We start from the raw sequence: 15,844 nt of genomic DNA on the forward strand, positions 1-15,844 counted from the left end.
CCTCGTAAGGATAAGATGGACCAATCAACTCATAGAACCATCATGTGAGCCATCGCGGTCACCACTAACACCATGGCCCATCACGGTCACCACTAACGGTGAAATGCATGAGCATACTCTAACTCTTTTTACAACAATAATTATGTAAACGCGGCTATTAAAAGACTCCCCTTTTAATATCCATTAAACACTAATAATTTTTCATACATTTCACAGAGCATACTCAAGACACATTCTCGTTAATAACATTCATAACATGCAGTAACACATATTATCACTCAAGAATGCATAATCACATCAATATTAATCATCACATATTCACACAACAATCATACATATAAAGTCCCTATGTGCAAACTAAAAATTTGAAAATCAGCCATTTGCTCAATTATAGCTTTTTCAACAATTATTGCTACCATAATCAAACACAACGAAAATCTCGCTCGTGTCAACACCTTCAATCAAATCATGTTTGACTTAGTCAAATTAGTCAATGAGACTTTAACTACCTTACAAACCTTTTTTTTACTCCTAACCCACCTAGAGTATATTTTACTAAAAAAGTTTAAAACGTGTAAGGACTAATAGTATTATTATCCACAATACACACTTTCAACATATAAAACATATTTTTAGAAGTTATTATCCTTTAAATTTCTCATATAATTCACTAACAATCATTTGAAACTTCTTAAATTATTTTTCTCAAAATTTTTCACACAACCATAAATTTTCTCAAATTTGCCCTAACTCATTTATTTTTGTTTCAAATAACTACAAGTTTGATCTACTATATTTTTAAAGACTAAATGTTTAATCGAAGTATTTACCTCATAATAACATAACCACACAAAAAATTCAATAAATATTTTTCTAGTTTCAAAATTCTAACTCTTTGAAATAGTTTCATTCATTTCAAAATAATATTGAATTTTTTCTTTCTTTCTTTTCTTATCAATAAAGCTTATATTTTAATTCATGAAACTTGAAATCTTTAAAAACAATGAAATTCTAAGTCAAGATTTTTAACCTTTACTTAATAAACTTGAAACTTTAATTAAAATCATGCACACTTTTCTAAAAATTGAAAGTATACATATAAAAACTTGAAATCACAATTCACTAATTTTCCTTAAAACACAAGTTCAAAGATTTAATAATCACATTCTTGATCATCAATCATAACAACTATTTTTCGAAAGGCATAAACTAAGAAAAATCAATTTTCTTTAATAACCAAAACAACATTAATATATCAGAATTCTCTCCACCGCTAACTCGATGTCAACGATCTTGATTCTTTTTCGAGACTCAATGAGCTAACTACATAGACATAAAGATTTATAAAAATTTGGTCACCGCCAAAATTTATTCAACCACATCATAATTCCAAAATTAAATCTTTTTATCATTCAAGTTATATCACTCAATCATTAGAGCACAAAAATTTGAGTTAATAAAGTCCTCTAAACTTCTTCTTTAAACTCATCCCAAGAGTAATTAAAAGAGTAACGTTTTTAACTCTAAACATTTTAATTTCAATCTAACTTTTTGCTTAAACAATTTAACTTAGTTAAAATTTGAACTTTTTACTACTTTAACATATCTAAATTTTCTTATAAATTTTCAACTTCAGCTCAATCTCATTTATTTGAAAACTCATTACATAACTCAAACACATCAAAAATCAATTATTTTTCTAACCATTATTAGCAAAATCAATAACAAAGATTAATTTTTTTTTTCAAAACACCAATAACAATATACATTACTAACAAACCTCCTTCATATGCCATTTCATTGCTGAAAAAAGAAAAAAAGAAAGAGCTTTTGGATTCGTTTTTCAAATTCAGGCATTAAAGTTTCATACAAGATGACTCTTAACTTTTACAAGGAAAAAATGAAAATAGTTTCTACAAAGACAAGGATAATTTCGTCCATATAGAGAGGGAAAGAAAAAGAAAAGTTTTTCACCTCAAAAACTATATCAATAGCACCACCCAGCAACAAGGAACAACTTTGGTTCACAACTCTACTTTAAATTATTCTTGGTTGGTTTTGAAATAGAGGATTTGTGTGTGTTATTCTGCTGCCAACATTTGACAAACAAACCCAAGTGAAAAGATGATGATGTTGGCGTGGAATGGAAAAATGGGAAGATAAATTTGCTTTATATTTTTCAATAAATGAGCTACTTGGTCCCCAAGGCTCTCTAATATAAATAAAATAGTTTAATCTTAAACACACATTTAACTCTAAAATATCCTACTACTTTTTTGAACATAATATCTAGAATAGTAAAATATCTAATCCATTTTATGTCCCGTCACTCATTTTTCAATCTATTCTAAGAAAAATATTTACTCTCGTCATAACTGAATTGACAAATGATTGTTTCAGTAACATGTGACATCTTAAAATTTTTGTCGATAATAAATTCTCTATAACCTAATTAATTATTATTCGATAAATAATTTTAATCAGATCTCCAAATATATATATATATATTAAACATATTGCTAACACTAACAAGATATATTTTTCGTACTTAATTTCATATTAATTTCATAAAGTAAAAATTGGCTTAATAGCCTAAGCAATTCAACACAAAATACAACAAAATTGCAGAAATTAGAGTTTAGAAAATTCAAAGTATTACAAATCAAGTCAAATTCAAGCTAAAAAATTCGCTTGTGACGAGCTCGAGTCAAGTTTTGAGCTGAACCAATTATGTTCGAGGTGAGTTGAACTAAACCTAAATTCGACTCAGCTCGACTCATTTCCAGCCCTAACTGCCACTTTAGTGGAAACCTATATATCACATGCTCGAACGATTAATTTGAGAAATAAAATTATAGTAAGATTAGATTTAATTAAAATATAGACAAGATTGAGCTTGTACTGTGCAAGGTCCACTAGGTCAAGACAAGGAGGATAAGTGTTGTGTGTCTTCTTTCACTCCAATCCTTAGTCATATTATGTCTTATTCGTTGTAGCTGCCAACTAGCATCCTGCTTTACAAGGCTGATCGTTCGTGTGGACAAAATATAGGTTCTGCTACTTTGCAGCACTGACAACCGCCTCCTTTACATTTTAAGAGGTATATACACGATCTCATATGTGAAATTTTTGAGCTTACATTGTCTTTAAGTATATTCTATTACAAGTTTTGTCCTTTTAATGACTATCTCACGAAAATTAAAAAAATATGTGAATTTAGATCCTCTCATATTTGAATCAAACGTAAAGAGGTCATGTTCATCATCCAACCATTAAAATTATTAGGCTCCACTTATATAATTTTGAAATTGCAAAATCCAATTAATTTTAATAATGAGATGACAAACATAATCCGCAATTTTTGTAATTGCTTGTAGCAATTACAATTTTTGTTTTAAAAAAAGCTATTTTTTTCAAATTAAAATACCAAAAGTCATTATAAAAATGTATTGCAAGCCTTTTATTTTCAAAACTCTCAAATATTTTTATATTTCAGATCTTTTAATATTAAAAATTTCAAAATACTTTTGTTCCGAGAGTTTCAATGTTACAAAATTCAAAAAAGTAGTAAATTTTGAATATTTTTTAAAAATAAATATAAATGTGTTCTAAAATTTTCAATCATAAAAAGCTGTTAAAAAATTCACTCACTTTTAGGTTATGAGTTTTAAGTTTTTTTTTACAAATGAGTTTTGGGTCATTTAAAAATCTGAAGCTTCCCTGTTACGTTGGAGATTACAACTGCATTGTATACTGAGCAACGATTATGGTAGCTATTAAAAAACCTTCAAAAATGAATGACACTTTATAGTATTCTAAATATATACTGAATTTGTTACAGTTTATTGTTTGTTGTCCTCAATCTAATGATTCAAATAAAATATATGGTTTCTATAGGAACAACCGGCCATAAGATTTTATAATATTCTTTCTAAAATCGTTCTATTTAATCTGATATTTTGTAGAAATAAATTATACATAGATATAGTAGATAATTCTTTTTTTTTGAATATCATTCTCAATTTACAATTTTGACTTTTAGGAATTATTCTTTCTTAGTCTATTAGAAATAGATGATTTTTTTGTCTTGAGATGGTTAAAAGACTAAGATGTATTAACTCTCACATGTTTAGAGAAGATAATTAATGTACTTATAAGATTGTTAATTTGTGGCTTCACATTGTTGATCTTCATTGATGTAATATTTTTCCTTCTAATATTTCAGATATTTTCAATAAATTATGCTGATTTATATAAATAATCACCACACTCTTTTAAACATGTTTATCCCTTACATGACTTTATCTCTTTGAATTTTCTAATAATTTTTTTAACAATAAAGTCGTTTTAATCCATTAAGATTGTTCTTGTCAGTTTTGATCTCTTAAACTTTTGTATTTTATTTTTACTAATATTTCAAAATATTGCAAATAATAAATCTTTAATTTGAAGTGTCTAACATAATTGGAAGCTAACCGTAAATACTGTATATTTTCTTTGAAAAAAAAATGGTACCTATTTTGGTATTTTAAAACTACTATAGTGTATGAGCCGCATGTACACGCACGCGTATATAAGACTCTAACTTCTAACTCTTTTTAACATATCAAAGATTAGGGTTTTGCGGTACGGATGCAAACTTTTCCCATTTTCCTCTAAGTCAATTTAACGTAAGATTTTCGATTCGATTTAGCTTCTTTTTCTATTAAATTATACGCACGATGCAACCCCGGGCTTCTCTGAATAATGTATGAGGTGAAAGCCCCATTGCTCGTGCAAAATCAATGCCGTTCGTGTTGCAGTTCAGTCTTACTTATTCCACGATTGAATCTGTGTCAAAGTAATGGCTACATTCTCGATTAGCTATTTTCGATTGCTAATTTCTTTTTATTAGTTTTGAAATCTTAATTTGCCTCGCTTTACCTTCAGCCTGTTTTCAAACACTTTGGAATTTTGAGCTAGTCCTTCAGGCAAAAATTCAAACGCGGTCGTTTTCATTTTGAGGTCTTTTCTTTTTCTTATTGTCCCTCAGAAAACACCTCTTACATTATCAATTATTAATTCATAAAAATTGATTTTTATCTCGTTTTTATTAGGGTTGTTTTAATTCTTGGCTATGATTACATATTATCCGCGCTTCTGAGATTCTCGATGAAGTATTAAGGACTGAAACATGGTTGAATTTCTTTATATGAGCCTGAATATTATCTTTCCTTTTTATTTTAATTGAAATTTGTAATGTTGGTTTTGTTTATTGATAATTGTTGGCTATGATGATTTCTAATTACAGCTTCATGCCAGTTCTGCTTCTGAAAAATCGTGATTGTTAGAGCTGTCTAATGTTCTGAGCCTCAATTTTGCAAAAAAGTTGTTTTTAATTAATGTTTTAAGGATTAAATTCATATGTGCAATCAGTGTAGCAATCAGAGTATCGTTAAAAGATATTTGATTTTAATCATACTTATCTTTTTTAAACTAACACGGATTTTTGTTTGGTTAAAATTGATTGTGTTATTTGTTTTATTATTGTATTGATTGTTTTAATGTCCTTGTATTTTCGTGATTAATTTGTATATTGCTAGCTTGTGACATTGCTGATGATGATATAATCCAATTTGTTGAGGTGTTGTGAAGCCAAGCCCCTGTCTTCAGGGAGAACCTACTTGGCGAAGCTCCATTCATATGACATTAATGGATTTAACTGAGGCAAAAATATGCATTTAGAACATGATATCTTAAGCCGTCTGTATGTATTGTTTATTTCGACCTTAGAAGTTATAAACCATTTTTATTTGTGAGTTTTACTATACTCTGAATCATCTGGATTTTCAGTGTCTGAAAAACTCAAATATTGTTTGTGTTAGCTTCATCTCTTGTTTGAACGACGAGTTGGGAGTTAAATAACAACACTAAATCATTCAAGTATATTGAATTAGCAATGTGCTATATATCAGATATTTGAGTCACATCCATGCTAATAAACTTTGTATATCACATGTTTGGGTCACATCTATGCTAATAAACTTTGCATATCTATGCTAATAAACTTTGTACATCACATGTTTGGTTAACATATGAGTTAGGAGTTACATAATAGCACTAAATTGTTGAAATATTTCCAACTAGTAAGAAATTTTTTTCATATATTTTAAGAAATTTAACGTATTGATGTATTTTGAAAACAATGTTCACTAAGATATGTAACTGAAATAAAAATGGTGCTTCCTGAGCAATTTGGATACTATAGTTAAGACCATTCTCTTGGGAAATTTTTTTGCACCAAGAATAAGCAAAATTGGGACATGCCTCTACGTTTTTGGAATGAGGAACAAGAAAATTGTGTTGATGATGACAGGATCTCCATCACGATATGAGATGTATCATCACCCACAATATGTCAATATTTTTGAAAGAAAATGGTTGGCATACCATGCAAGGACCCAAAAATAAATATAGGTTTCATGGTTAAGGTAGTAAAAATTTCATTTCTTGTGAACTCTTGATCTATAATATTTCTCTTATTATATGTTACGCGACCTTGAACAAACCCAACAACTTTTTCAATCTTGAAAAGATGGTGGTGAAGGTGTGGGCAATGTCTTCCTCATCAGTATACCTTTGCCATCTATAATCATATTCACCCAATTTCAATATACCTCTTAAGAAGTTTTTTGATGAGAGATTTGTGTTGCAATCTCCATGCTTAAGCCATAAGACTTGTGGTCATTGAGCCCACCAATTATCCTCGCTTTCAAGTAAATCATCAAGAGTGGATTCCACATGATGAGAATGGGAGTGGAGTCTAATTCATATTTATTTGGAACGTCTTCGAATCTATATCCATCTAATCTATAAGAATCTTTCACACATGACTAAAGTGTCAAATCATTAAGGAAACCATTCGTATTACAAGCTTTACAGACTTCGCTCTCAAAATTAGGCTTGTTAGACCTTGTTCTCAATGTCTTAACCTGGTATCGTCCATTCCTTTTAGCACCAAGTCTAAGCAAGATAAGCATATAGTTAGATGTATGACAAACCAAGTTAGTGACCTCAACAAATTTATTAAAATGAGTATGCCAGTCATGAGTGGCAATGCACCGGTCTAGCTGAGCTTTGATGTTATTACTTTCATCTTGGTTATTATTCCATGCGAAAGGATCACATGTGTAGCTAAGGTCACACATGTTGAACAAATTCAAAGTATCTCGAAAAAGAGTAATGAGGTTATTAGATGGAGTAGCGCCACATTTTTTCAAAACACTAGTTAAAATCATGTTTTAATCTCCAAAAATCATTCAATTTCAATAGTGAGTTTCCAAGGTATTCAATTATTTCATAAATCTGATGTTTATTTTCAATTTGTGTGGAACTATAAATCCTTATGCATTTTCACTTAAAATTATCATCATGCAATTTTATTAATATATCAATATAATCCAAAGAGTAAGACAAAATAGAAATATTAGTATTATTTTTTCAAATCTAGGCCAAACTGTCTAACATAAGCTTCAATACGGATATAGTAAACTCATATGCTAATAAATCGTTTAAATATATTGAACTAGCAATGTAGTACATATTAGATGTTTGAGTTACATCCATGCTAATAAATTTTACATATCACATGTTTGGGTCACATCCATGCTAATAAACTTTGCATATCACATGTTTGGATAACATATGAGTTTTTTCAAAAGCTCAATACGGGTATAGTAAATTTCCATATTAGTATTATCTTTTCAAAAGCTTCCGGTGAGTCATCATTTGGTTTCTCTAACATACGGTAATCAAGTTGTCTCAGATATACAGTGGAATTATAATTAATGCATCCTTTTGTTTCATTGAGAGTTATGTTGAAGTAAAAACCTTATGAAATAAATGTTAAGTTTTTTAAATGGTGATCTATAGATGTTTGTATTTGAGTTTTTTGTTGAAGGAACAAAAGCGGTCAAGCTTAAAGTCACTAACATAAACAAGTGTATAGTATCAACTAAATAATGAAAAAAATCATAGTAACATCAAAAGATTACACTAGTAGCATCATAAGTTTCATGAAGATATTTGAAGTATACGATCATTTGAACCATAAGAGTTTTAATTGAGAGGATGAGAAAGCCAACACAACTTTCAAGATAATGCCACATTGATGGACTATCAACAAGATAAAGAGTATAGTTTCACTTGTAGAATTAAGCATATGTGAAACGTACAACAAATGATGTACTTTGTTACCACACTATTTCAAGCAATGTACTTAACAATAATAAAGAATTGGGGAGCCTAATCCATAAGTATAAATATGATTATCCTCAATTCGAGGATGATCATCGCAATATGTTGCATCTCAATCATACAAAATCTCTTGGAAGAAGTCAAGAAGAATTATGGGTCAAGATGTGTCTATCTGAAAATTAGAGGATGAAGTATCCAAATTCGATGATAGATTTGAGGATGGATATATTTCACAATCTCATATCCGAGGATAAACCCAAAGATGGACATCCATGACAATCTCATATTCAAGGATAGATTTGAGGATTAATATTTATCAAAGTTTTCATTTCACAACTATTGAAAAAGTAATTGCCATAAAAGTACATCAGAACAAAAGTTGACAACTTGTTCACGCTATTCAAGGTTTTCCAAAAGTAAACGAAGAAGTGACATCACATCAATCACTTACTCTTTTGTGGGAGATAAGAACTTTCATCCTCACACTTAACATAACCTGAAGATGGACTCTCGAAAAAATCATCATCTCATATAAAAAAACGAGGTCTTGTGTGAACAATGCAAAAATACTATGTTATCATTGTTCAAATTTATAAAAAATAAAAATAAAAACTTTGAAGTAAGACAAGCACATCAATCATGATTTTTAAGGTATTGAAAACAAAAACGAACTTTTTCATCCATAATAGATCAAGAGAATAATAATAATGTTTTTTACAAATCATATTCTAAAAGGTTACCTAACAAGTAAAAAATGTGTCAACATGCGTACACCAAATTTCAACAGCCACATATCGGAAAGAAAGATATACAATCATCTTTATAAGACTTACATAGATCTAAGGTTGATCATCCATGAACATCCTTACAATCGGTTACATTAGATGATGAATAGAGTCTCAAGACGAGGATATACATATAGGATATCCTCATAACAAATTTGACACATACAAAAAAGTACAAACGTACAAAACGATGTAGTACTTGACAAAAATGACACACTGGTTAAAGTGGTTGGAAAAGGGAAAGCAAAATGAAACAAACACATCAAGACTTAATAAAATAGAAACTTCATCCTCATACTTAAACCAAGTCTGAGGACAGATACAGAGGATAAGAAACACAAAATTGAGGATGAACGTTGTTCATTATTCATCATCGCTCATGGGAAAAATAAGTGAAAGTACAAAGGTACAAAAGGTGGTGTGCTTGACTTATAAGACAAGTCACTTCAAATTGTTGGGAAAATGAAAAGCAAAAAACATCAATCATGTCAGGGAGAATGTAAGCTCCATCCTCGTACTAACCAGACCTGAGGGTGGACTAAGGCTATCATCCTCTAAGCATACTTAACACGAGGATAAAAGTTAAATGACAGTTTTGCAAATAAAGACAAGTCCAAAAAAAACTTAACAAAGTATCCAACAACTATATTTTGCTAACCCATATGTTTAAGCTCCAAAGGCAACTATAAATATAGAAGTATTAATCTTCAAACATTAAGAGAATCATCTACAAGAAATATATAAGTTATTTAAGCTTATCATCATTCTTTTCATTCTACACACTATTCCAAATTAAATAGATATAAAGATCATTTTTGTTGATTATGTTATATACAACTTCACACACTATCTTATCTTAGAAAGTTGTAACGTGATCCAAAACAAATCAAACACATTACTACTTATATATCCTTAAGTTGATATAAACTTGAGTTATTTTGTAAGTTTGTTAAGACTAGTAAAAATACAGTGTTGTAAGCTTGGTGAGGCTAAGAAAATACATAATTAAAATGGTGGAAATAAGAGGACGAATTTCTAAGCACTAGTGAAAATCTCACAAAGCTGTGAGGACTGGAGTAGCTTATATTAGGTGAACCAATATAAGTTTTGTGTGTGAATCTTTTTAAGTTCTACTATCTTTATATTTATTTTATTCACACCATTAGCACATATATCACACATATTTCAAAATCATATTATTTTTCTTTAGATCATCCTCAATAAGAGGATGATTATTTTTCATTTAACCATCCTCACTCCAAAGACAACTTGAGAGCATAATATTAGTGCATGAACTAAATTTTAAAAGGGATCAAAATTCAACTCCTTTCTCGTGACATTCACTTTTATTTCAAGGTACATTTGGAAAACCTCCGCATTGATATATTACTTCTTCCACCATTTTTTCTCTATAATACCATGAAATTGTGTCCCCGGTAAGGTTAGCTATATGAGACATGATACCCTTTCTTGAACATAAGAGACATGAACCAAATATAAAACAACATAAGACAACACAAAATGGTTCCACCTTTTTTCTTGTGTCGCATAAGTAGAGAGTATTATACATTAATAAGAATCGCGAGAACCGGATTTTGATTATTTTTGTTAAAAGACAAAAAGGCATTCATGGCAACAACATCTACAAAATTATCAAAATTTAGGAATAAAAATTACCATAAATAATGAGAGTCAAAACATCTATAAAATTATCTCATTCTTTTTTAGCAGTTAAATCTTGTGCCTTTTGCTCTATATATTTTCTTGAAAAATCATGAATAGTTTATTTTCCTCTTTTTTTACTTGCCAACTTTTTTATGTAAACTTTCAAGACTTCAGCAATTGAATTCAAATTTGGGGTTGTCTAATACTAAGTCAGTTTAGTGAGAGCCCTTTTTTGCACGTTTACTATCAAGAGATTTAGGATCTACCTATATTTATTAAAGCAACTATCACATTGTATGATTTTCATTTGATTGGTGATGCCCCTTAAACTTTTCAAATCAGGTTGATTAAACTTTAAACGTAAAGTTTTTCTTTTTTCCGATCTCATTATCCACTTAATTCATCATGTGACTAAGATTCTTATGATTCACCGATAAACCTGAAAATTGATGCAAAATGCCATTATATTTTATTTTTTCACTTATATATATATATATATATATATATATATATATATATATATAATGTTTTGAATGAATGTAAATGTATGAGATATTCTTTTAGTTACCTATATAGAAATACTTATGATGAAATGGTCTACTGGCTTTTCTATTTAGTGAAGCTCTCAAAAGGGTGACTTTGTGGTTCTAAACGTGGTTCCTAGAGGCAATGGTTTTTTTTTTTTTGGAATATTGTCAACAACAACATGGAAACTATTTGGAGTCAATGGAGTCTATGAAACCAAGTTTAGAGTTCAGGAGTTGATTATACCCAAGAAATGTATTAGCACCCTACGACATCCGTTAAAAAAATAGTTGCCTAGAATTAATTGTGTAAAATATATGTTAACTTAAAAAATATTTACTTTCTTCTTATTAATAAATACAAATATAAATTATTTTTATATGAATGTGATATCGAAATAAAAAGGGTGCTTAAAATAGAGAAGAAAAAAATTTTATTATTGATTAATTTGTTTGTGAAGATGAGTTTAGAACAACCAAGGTGTCACAACTTGCGTCTAAACAACTCAAAGATTAAAAAATATCACATCTAATTAACTCTTAAATATTTGATTATATCTTTATCTTTGATTTCTTTTTAAGAATTAAAATTTGATGTTGGATATTAAACAAATTTAGACGATCTTATGAAATAAAACCAACAATAAAGACAAAAAAAAAAAAAACAGTAGTAAAAGAGATATAAGAGCATGTAGCTCGATCAATTAAGTAAACAAACACATTTTAATTAAATAATAGAACCAGAAATACTATATACAAGTTGCAACCTCCTTCAAAACACATTTTGATTAAATAAGAGTCCAACTTCTTTCAAAACACATTTTAAGTAAATAAATAATAGGAAAAAAAAAAACTCATTTTAATATTAAAGAACATGCCTTGTCCATTTTAATTAAATAATAGAAAAAAAATCATTTTAATATTAAATAACACCTACCCATTACTAAAAGGAAATATGTTGTGAAATTCTTATGATGAAATGGTCTACTGGCTTTTCTATTTAGTGAAGCTCTCAAAAGGGTGACTTTGTGGTTCTAAACGTGGTTCCTAGAGGCAATGGTTTTTTTTTTTTTGGAATATTGTCAACAACAACATGGAAACTATTTGGAGTCAATGGAGTCTATGAAACCAAGTTTAGAGTTCAGGAGTTGATTATACCCAAGAAATGTATTAGCACCCTACGACATCCGTTAAAAAAATAGTTGCCTAGAATTAATTGTGTAAAATATATGTTAACTTAAAAAATATTTACTTTCTTCTTATTAATAAATACAAATATAAATTATTTTTATATGAATGTGATATCGAAATAAAAAGGGTGCTTAAAATAGAGAAGAAAAAAATTTTATTATTGATTAATTTGTTTGTGAAGATGAGTTTAGAACAACCAAGGTGTCACAACTTGCGTCTAAACAACTCAAAGATTAAAAAATATCACATCTAATTAACTCTTAAATATTTGATTATATCTTTATCTTTGATTTCTTTTTAAGAATTAAAATTTGATGTTGGATATTAAACAAATTTAGACGATCTTATGAAATAAAACCAACAATAAAGACAAAAAAAAAAAAAACAGTAGTAAAAGAGATATAAGAGCATGTAGCTCGATCAATTAAGTAAACAAACACATTTTAATTAAATAATAGAACCAGAAATACTATATACAAGTTGCAACCTCCTTCAAAACACATTTTGATTAAATAAGAGTCCAACTTCTTTCAAAACACATTTTAAGTAAATAAATAATAGGAAAAAAAAAAACTCATTTTAATATTAAAGAACATGCCTTGTCCATTTTAATTAAATAATAGAAAAAAAATCATTTTAATATTAAATAACACCTACCCATTACTAAAAGGAAATATGTTGTTAGCCACATTCATAATTATTTATAATAAATGGAATAAAACATTTCTTTCAGTCACATAAAAGGTTCGATATTCAAAAAGGAAAAGGAGTCGCATCCTCTAGGAAAACTAATTGCATCCTCCAAAAAGGAGTTTTCATCTGAGAAAATAAAGTTTACATCTTCCAATAAGATAAAGTTTGAAAAGTAAAGTAAAAAGAAAGAGAGAGAGAGAGAGAGAGAGAGAGGATTATATGAGTTTCCTGGTACCAATAAAGTCCACAATGAAGATTGATGTGGTGGTGCGCGGCGGATTAGGAACGTTCGATTTTACGGTTCTCTTCTCCATTATCTATATTCATGTATATTTTTTTTTTTATTTGAGTCTTGTTGGTTGTGTTGTTAAATGGATTTGGGTTTGTTTATGGTTATGACTTGATTTGATGAAAGAAGATGGTAGATTTTTAGATCTTTCTATATTTTTCTTCTCTAGTCTTCTTTCTTAGGTTGTTTTTTTTTTTCTTTGTTTTAGGAAAAAACAAACTTCTATGTTCTCTTCCCTCTTTTTTTTTTTTTGAAAAAAAATCACTCATTTTATATGTCATGATTTTTCTGGAAGAAACAAAATAAATCTTTGTCTCTTTGATTTTTTTTGTTCTCAATTTATAGGCTACAAAGGTAAATATTTGTGTCGACGAAATAAATTGATGTTTAGGTTTTCTATTGTTTTTGCATAAATGATGAACTGTGTAGAGATGAACAAGAAAAAGAATGGTTGAACTCTTTTTGATAGTGTGCATTCTTAGTGAAGATTATAGCTTTATTAGAGAGAAAAAAATAGAAATTGAAAAGAAGGAGAGGGAGGCTGAAAAGAAGGGGAGGGAGGCGTTGGGCGGAGAAAGAAAAAAGTATATTTTTTGTTTTATATTTTATTTTATGCGGTAAGTATAATGTAATTGGAACTTAGATAAATATGTATTCAAAATTGAGTCAAATTTATAAAATGATGATTTTTTAGATTTAATAATAATAATTGCAAAATATTTATTAAACATATTTTTACTTATTTTTTGGAATTACTTTTAATTGGTCGGATAAAATTGAGGTAATATGATAATCACTTTTTAATTTCTTAAATATGTGAAATAAGAATAAGTGACACTATTTGCAAAACAGGGAAAGTAATATTTTGTTTTAGAAGTTGAAGTATTTCCTTATTGATCTTGGTACAATACGAATTTGATTGTTCTTTTTTGTAATTAAACTTTATCGTCGTATATTATGGAATGAGCTCCGAAAGAGAAGCTCGTCCTTCTATTTGAGTTTGTCTTACCTTTTAATATGATTTTTTCCTTAGTAGTATCATCTTGTTATATCTTCTTTCTTGAGGTTTTCGTCATCTCATTTTTTGGAGGTACTCTCCTCTATTATCTTCGACCTTTTTTTCTCATCCTTTATATTTTCCTACCTTTATAACCACTAAAAATACATCTACTCTCAACCACCAATTACCATTTTCACAACCATTTTTCATTCAAAAACCTCCCACGGTGAGTTAATAAATTAAATATTTAACTTTTCTAATTTTTCACCTACAACACTAATTTTTTATGATTAAGATAAAGTTAAATATTTAATTTATTATTTATAATTCACCTTAGCATGTCATGTCATGTTGTTAGGTTCACAGGAACAAAATTAAATGATAAACAATTGAAGAATCTAATATTACAAGAATGAGATCTAAATCTTTAGTTACATGCACTAAAATCATAATTCACATATCTTAAAGGGACTCAAATAAAGATTAGCTGATTACAATCCACTAAAGATTCTTAAAACAAATTTAATCAAATCCATCTATTAAAAACTAAAATCATTCAGTTCATCCATTATCACATTTCAAAGGATAGATACCCATCCAATCCACTTAATATTATGTTTTAAAAAAATTAATAGAACTATTTTTTATATTATTTTTAAATATAAAAATGTTTCAAAAATATTAAATACTGAAAATTACTGTTTTTAAACATTTTTAAAAAGTTATTTAAAATCAGTTTTTTATATTAATTTTAAAAATCAATTTATTATAATAGTTATTATTATTATTATTATTATTATTATTAAATAGGTGATTAATTTAATAATTAATAATTAAATAATAGGGGTGGTTGCCAAGACGGTGTTACAACAACCACCACATCGACTGGCGGCGATAGTCTCATGGTTGTTATCCGACAATCAACCACCACCCTATTTAATTTAATAATAAATTACGTTTTTATAAACTAATAAAAAAATGAAATTGTTGTTTTTAATTAAACAAAAAAAAATGTTTTTTTTAATAATATTTTGTTTTATAATAAAAACAAATCATTACTTAATTTATGTTTTCAAATATAATAAAGATATTGGTAATAAAAATAATATTTAAAAATTTAGAGTTTTCTAAGAGTAGTTTTTAAAATAATAAATATTAAATCACTTTTTTAAAAACAATAAGTAAAACTATTTTTAAAATTAATTAGTTTTAAAATAATTAATTTCTTTTAAAAAAATATATTTGTATAATAAAAAAGAGTTTTTCTTGAAATAAATATATAATATTTTAAAAAATTTAATCCATTAGAATTGAATAAATGAACTATGTGATCCATTGAATTTAAAAAAAAAAGATAGTTGGATGAATTGGATCCGTCCATATTTTAAAATGAATGAATTGAATTTAATCTATTAAAATTTATATTAGGTAGTAGATGCATGAGATGGATTGGATGAATGAT

At 28.0% G+C, this 15,844-nt stretch overlaps 1 long non-coding RNA gene, 4 other non-coding genes and 1 pseudogene across 5 annotated transcripts; all 6 read left to right on the forward strand.

Moving 5' to 3' along the window:
- The first annotated feature begins 4,581 nt into the window (after positions 1–4,581).
- On the forward strand, positions 4,582–5,953 carry LOC113787120 (uncharacterized). The gene is made up of 2 exons (XR_003473417.2): positions 4,582–4,670; positions 5,583–5,953. It is a non-coding gene; the product is annotated as an uncharacterized lncRNA (long non-coding RNA).
- Positions 4,715–4,855, forward strand: LOC113787396 (small nucleolar RNA snoR134). The gene has a single exon (XR_003473902.1). It is a non-coding gene; the product is annotated as a small nucleolar RNA snoR134 (small nucleolar RNA).
- On the forward strand, positions 5,112–5,199 carry LOC113787385 (small nucleolar RNA U36a). The gene has a single exon (XR_003473891.1). It is a non-coding gene; the product is annotated as a small nucleolar RNA U36a (small nucleolar RNA).
- On the forward strand, positions 5,262–5,355 carry LOC113787288 (small nucleolar RNA Z223). Its single transcript, XR_003473796.1, has one exon. It is a non-coding gene; the product is annotated as a small nucleolar RNA Z223 (small nucleolar RNA).
- On the forward strand, positions 5,594–5,708 carry LOC113787317 (small nucleolar RNA Z278). The gene has a single exon (XR_003473824.1). It is a non-coding gene; the product is annotated as a small nucleolar RNA Z278 (small nucleolar RNA).
- Positions 5,816–5,917, forward strand: LOC113787357 (small nucleolar RNA snoR97; annotated as a pseudogene).
- Positions 5,954–15,844: the final 9,891 nt, after the last annotated feature.

Source organism: Cicer arietinum, chromosome 6, assembly GCF_000331145.2.
Source record: "Cicer arietinum cultivar CDC Frontier isolate Library 1 chromosome 6, Cicar.CDCFrontier_v2.0, whole genome shotgun sequence".
NCBI classification, from domain to species: domain Eukaryota; kingdom Viridiplantae; phylum Streptophyta; class Magnoliopsida; order Fabales; family Fabaceae; genus Cicer; species Cicer arietinum.